This window comes from Haliotis rufescens, unplaced genomic scaffold, assembly GCF_023055435.1.
Source record: "Haliotis rufescens isolate VD_foot unplaced genomic scaffold, xgHalRufe1.0.p SCAF_7, whole genome shotgun sequence".
Taxonomy (NCBI): domain Eukaryota; kingdom Metazoa; phylum Mollusca; class Gastropoda; order Lepetellida; family Haliotidae; genus Haliotis; species Haliotis rufescens.
In genome coordinates, this window is record NW_025964361.1 from 3746530 (window position 1) to 3753162 (window position 6633).

Consider the following 6633-nt stretch of genomic DNA (forward strand, 5'->3'; position numbering starts at 1 on the left):
AATAACTATCAACTTTGTAAATATCTGGACCACTCAGAATGTTTTCTTGATTTTTTTATTCTCATATGATAGTAAAGTTGTGAACTTTGATAAATTTACTTTATATCAATTTTAAATCTAAACTTTGGAATGTGGGGATCGTCAAAATAATCATCTCCCAATGTATTGTGTAAAGAATATTTTTAAATGCAACACTTTTGTGATATACTTTTCTGTGACATTTTAATGGCCATCAAAACCAAGTTTATGTGACTTAACTTTTCCTTGTGTTCATTGAAATTCCTGCAGTATGATTAGCTGAATTGGTCACGTGTTATTGCATTCATTTCCCAATGAATGTAAAAAAATAAGCCACGCCCACCGCGGCGCACTACTTTTATTACTGCAGAATGTCGGGGAATGCCAATATTACAGTCGAGGGAATTCCCTTTCTGCTCAAGTGTATCGTCATGCACAGGACATTGAGAAACTTCATGCATATTCATTGTCCAAACTACCCTTTGAAACCGAAGGCCGAGAATGAATGAAACAGAAAAACGTGCAAGCTCGCCCGACTGTTTTTTTCCCCGCTCGCCTCGGTTTAACTTTCATGTCTTCGGGTTTCATTTATAACTAGCATTTCTCCATCTGTGTTTTACCGTAATCAGGGAAGGAATGTTTGAATCACACAGTAAATGACCAGTAAATGACCATGTTATTTGAAACAGCCGCCTTCTCTCGGACATATTTCGGACATATTTCTTCCGGTTCGTTACAGTCTGACTGTTCCAGTTCTTTTTGCCTCTTGCCTTAATTGACAGGTCCAATGAACATTATTTTAATCCCACTCTCCGTTGATTGGCTACTGACTGTAGGCGTGTCAAGTTATGTGCATAAATTAACGATCACATGTTTCATGTCACGCCACTGTATGTATAACTACACCTGGAATGTTTATCAATGTCGTCATTTTTGTCTGTTTTGATATATGCAACTGTTTTGGGTTAAACTATTGCAGATTAAACATGTTTTACGTTGTCGAATTTAATTATAAGCATTGACTGTATATTTGTTTCGCTTCATTGAGGTATGAATCGAAAAACCGGTGTGCAAACTTTTGTAAAAATTGCGCTATGCGGATTCATACAGTTTGCACATCGGTTTTTCGATTCATACCTCAATGAACCGAAACAAATATACAGTCAATCCTTAATTAGCTCACTTGATGTCAGAGTTTGAAGTACTGCTGACAATATAAATGATTGTATTTTATACCTTTTGTTTGTCTTTTTTAGATGTCTTGAAAGTGCACTTTAAATCATTCTTGGCAAAACCAAGTTGCCACTTGTTTCATCCCTCAACTGGTTAAATTATTGTTAGACACACTTCTGTTTTGAAAATGGTACAGAACTGTGTTTCTTTACAGCTGCAGAGTTCGTGAAAAGTTCAGGAACTCATCATGAAAGTTTCGTGAACTCTTCACGAATAATGTTTGTGAAGACTAAATGGCCATTTGACTTCATGAAAAGTTCATGAAATTGTTCATGCATTCGTTCGTGAAAAGTTCATGAACTTATTCACGAACAAATCGTGAACTAGTTCATGAACTTGTTCGTTAACTTAGTTCACGAAAAAGTTCGTGAAGTGAAAAGTGGCCATTTAGTGTTCACGAAAACTTCATGAAAAGTTCATGAAAACTGTTCGTGAAGTGTTCACGAAATGTTCGTGAATATTTCATGAAGTATTCATCAAATTTTCAACAGGGATGGAACAAGGAGGAAATACGATAGATGTATTCAAGACGTTAAACCATGTAGAAAACATCGTTTCTCAACAGGGCATTGCCGTGATGCCCGCATGTATCTCTGCCAACACAACACAGCCAACCCAGTCTTTACCGATAGGCTTACCTTCATCGGCGTTATTCGCATTCTGGCGTGTCTTTATCACACTGTGGCGTGTAGCACACACGTGCCTCTAACACGCCTCATTGGCCGACCACAAATAGTGAAAAAGTTTGCAATCTTATAATTCAATATATAAAGCATTAATATTTTCATAAAACTTATCCAAAGAAGGCTAAACCAAAAACATTATAAATTTTTTTTCTGCCTTGGTTGTGTTGATGTTATACTTTTGTTTTTGAAACAGGCATTTCCCCCCAAGTAAATGCTAGTTTGTAATATTTTTATTTTGTTCCCGTTTGTACTGTAGCCAACCTGTTACTATAACACGTGTCAATGTGAAGAGTATCTAATCGCACTATCTTGAATAACAGGAACATCCCATAGCACTGGCAAACACATCCATTACCCTGTGAATGTTAAACTGACAAAAACATCCCTCACCATGTGCATGTTAAACTGACAAACACACCCGTTACCCTGTGAATGTTAAACTGACAAAAACACCCGTCACCATGTGAATGTTAAACTGACAAAAACACCCGTCTCCCTATCAATGTTAAACTGATAAAAAACACCCGATACCCTGTGTATGTTAAACTGACAAAAACATCCCTCACCATGTGAATGTTAAACTGACAAAAACACCCGTTACCCTGTGAATGTTAAACTGACAAAAAACACCCGTCACCATGTGAATGTTAAACTAACAAAAACACCCGTCACCATGTGAATGTTAAACTGACAAAAACACCCGTCACCATGTGAATGTTAAACTGACAAAAACACCCGTTACCCTGTGAATGTTAAACTGACAAAAAACACCCGTCACCATGTGAATGTTAAACTAACAAAAACACCCGTCACCATGTGAATGTTAAACTGACAAAAACACCCGTCACCATGTGAATGTTAAACTGAGAAAAAACACCCGTTACCATGTGAATGTTAAACTGACAAAAATAGGTTAAAACGGCAAAAAACACCCGTTACTCCTGACACGAAAATATCACCTCACCACGATGTTACGGTTACAAGAACAACTCACTATTTTTACTGTGTGCTGCACACTGTCAAGACAATATTACCACACAGCAAAGTTACAGTGACAAGCGCACCTAACTCTATATGCTGTGCACTGCACACTGCACACTGTCAAGACAATATTACCACACAGCAAAGTTACAGTGACAAGCGCACCTAACACTAATGCTGTGCACTGCACATTGTCAAGACAATATTACCACACAGCAAAGTTACAGTGACAAGCGCACCTAACTATACATACTGTGTACTGCGCACTGTCAAGACACTATTACCACACAGCAAAGGTACAGTGACAAGAACACCACACTACATATACTGTAGAGAGGCAATCACTGCAGCGCATAATATATACAATAACAAGAGCGTCCCGTCGCACAGTAGGTAACCCGCCACCCTATTCCTCCCTAACGTCACTTTCAGGATCAATACCTCTTCTCACTCCGCTGATATTTTATAATGCTACGTGTGTCAGTTTTCTGTCACCGATACTATCACAAAGCTGGTAACTGCGACATAAATCCCTTACCCACTCAACCTCGGCAACCAGTGACTCCATTTTCCTGCATCCAAATAACAACAATTCAGACACAAGACATTGCCTTCAGCGCCTAAACACTACGATACTGTTAAAGATATGTCCTGCTCTTGCAACTGTAAGCAAGGCTGCATTCCTCAAGCATATACTTAAGTATCTATATTATCCACGCACGCTTTTGTATGGTGTCGACTCCGTGTACTCTCATTGCAGCACATTAACCAGGTTGTGCAGACGCTGAGTAGGATTGGTTCGAGTACCCCATGGATACTGTGCGGGAAGGGCTACGGGTGTGCCTTCGTTTAATCTGAAGGATATGGTGCGAGTGACATATATGTATGTTTTAATATTTATTGTAAGTTAAAGGGTTATTCAGTCGTACAGAGCACAGCTCTACCGTATCTGTTGTTTAACATTAGATACATATACATCATCAACTTGCTGACACTCGTTATTGTGAGGTGTAGGGCTGAACTGGTAGAGTGAATTTTAATTACGAAACCCCTGTAGATATGTTTAAACGGCCTTGTGGAAGAACAGGATTCTTGTTGTGGTGAGGAAATTGTGTCGCCACAATTAGAATAATTCGGAAATAGAGCGGAGGTTTTTTAAGTAATTACGTCTGTCAGGACATACTAACGAATGATAGCATGGACAATGACTCACGCCGTGTAGGTGTACCATATCTCGAGAATTGAATTACATTTATTAAGAATATTTTCTATCCCGTACACTCACTGAAATATTCCATTATCCCACGTACTTTCATTGAGGGAATATTTTCTACCCCATACTCTTACTGAAGGATTCTATTAACCCACGTATTTGCTAACCTTGTATCCTCGTGAAGGTAAGGCTAACCCGTCCTCTCATAAGGGACATTTCAATCAATTCTACCCCATATTGTGACAATTAGTCTCTTATGTTGGGAGTCTGTTCTAAAGGACTCTCTTATGGAGGGAGGCTGTTCTAAGGGACTCTCTTATGTTGGGAGTCTGTTCTAAAGGACTCTCTTATGGAGGGAGGCTGTTCTAAGGGACTCTCTTATGTTGGGAGTCTGTTCTAAAGGACTCTCTTATGGAGGGGGTCTGTTCTGAAGGACTCTCTTATGTTGGGAGTCTGTTCTAAAGGACTCTCTTATTCGAGGGAGTCTGTTCTAAAGGACTCTCTTATGTTGGGAGTCTGTTCTAAATGACTCTCTTATGTTGGGAGTCTGTTCTAAAGGACCCCCTTATTCGAGGGAGTCTGTTCTAAAGGACTCTCTTATTCGAGGGAGTCTGTTCTAAAGGACTCTCTTATGTTTGGAGTCTGTTCTAAAGGACTCTCTTATGTTTGGAGTCTGTTCTAAAGGACTCTCTTATGTTTGGAGTCTGTTCTAAAGGACTCTCTTATGTTGGGAGTCTGTTCTAAAGGACTCTCTTATGGAGGAGCCTGTTCTAAAGGACTCTCTTATGTTGGGAGTCTGTTCTAAAGGACTCTCTTATTCGAGGGAGTCTGTTCTAAAGGACTCTCTTATGGAGGAGTCTGTTCTAAAGGACTCTCTTATGTTGGGAGTCTGTTCTAAATGACTCTCCTATGTTGGGAGTCTGTTCTAAATGACTCTCTTATGTTGGGAGTCTGTTCTAAAGGACTCTCTTATGGAGTAGTCTGTTCTACTCCGCACTTTCACGGAAGCAATCTATTCTACTGTAGTAGAGGGATTCGCCTCGATTATGTTTCTAGGTTTGTCAGAAATATACCCGTGCTTCTTGGTTTTACTAAAGTGGTAAGCGTCTAAGACCTGCATCAGTTCGGGCTTTCCTACCATATTAAGCTGACACGCCGTGATATAACTGGAATATTGTTCAAAGGGGCGTTAAACCCAACTCACTCACTAGTGGGAGGGAATCTATTCTACCCTGTACATTTACTGAAGGAATCTCTTCTACCCAGTTCTCTCACTGAGAGATCATTTAATACCCCGTATTGGTGAAAACCTAAACTACCATGTAATAGCTCATGGAAGCATTCTACTTCTATCTAGAACTCTTTTTGATGTGATCTATTCTGCACGGTACTCTCATTGAGGGAAAATATCCTACCTCGTACACTCTTAGAAGCAATTTATTCTACCCGGTACTTTCGTGGGAGGAATATATTTTACCCGGTCCTCTCATTGAAGGAATCCATTTTTCCCGTCCTCTCATGAAAGGAATCTATTCTATTCGGTACTCTCATGGAGGAATCTATTCTACTCCGTACTCTCGACATGGAGGGAATCCATTATTTCCCGTCCTCTCATGAAAAGAATCTATTCTATTCGGTACTTTCATGGAGAAATCTATTCTACTCGGTACTCTCACTGATCGAATCTCTACTACTCGGTACTGTTCTTGAGGGAACCTATTCCACCCCCTACAATAAATGAAGGGAACCTGTTCCACTAGGTACTCTCATGGAGCGAATCTATGTGCCCAACCCCCCCCCCCCCCCCCCCCCCCCCCCCCCACACACACACACTAGGTACTCTCATGGAGCGAATCTATGTCCCCCACACACACACACACCCCACACCCACCCCCTCCCCCGCACACACTCTCACACAGGGTATATTTCAGCTATTTTCAGCACTACGTACTATACCAAAGCGAAAGAATCCGCCATCATTCAGTTCCGACGGGATGGTGGCACTGCGATAATTAAGTCAGTAAGATTTATCTCCCTTGAATATATCATTACAATCAGCACATGCGTTCATCTGAATAAGCGTTCATCACTGAACCTCATCGGGTGTTAGAGGCACACAACGAACAGAGAGTATGCATATTAATAACTAGCCAATAAATATGGTCATAATCATATTAGTATTCATAATTAATCACAAGCCCAGTGGGAATTCCGAAGAAGAATAGACCTCAGTCTCGCATGTCTTTGACACAAGAGCAGAAAGATTGATTAATAGGGTTTTGTACCGTATTTATGAATATTACAGCTATATGTTTGTTTGTTTGACATCGCACTCAATATTCCAGCTACATGCCGGCGGTCTGTAAGTAATCGAGACAATCCAATGATGATGAGTATCGATCGACGCAGCTGTAATTCGATGACATGGATCAACCAAGTCAGTGAGCCTGACCATCTGACCCGTTAGTCACCCCTTACGACAAGCGGACCCCAGAAAACTGT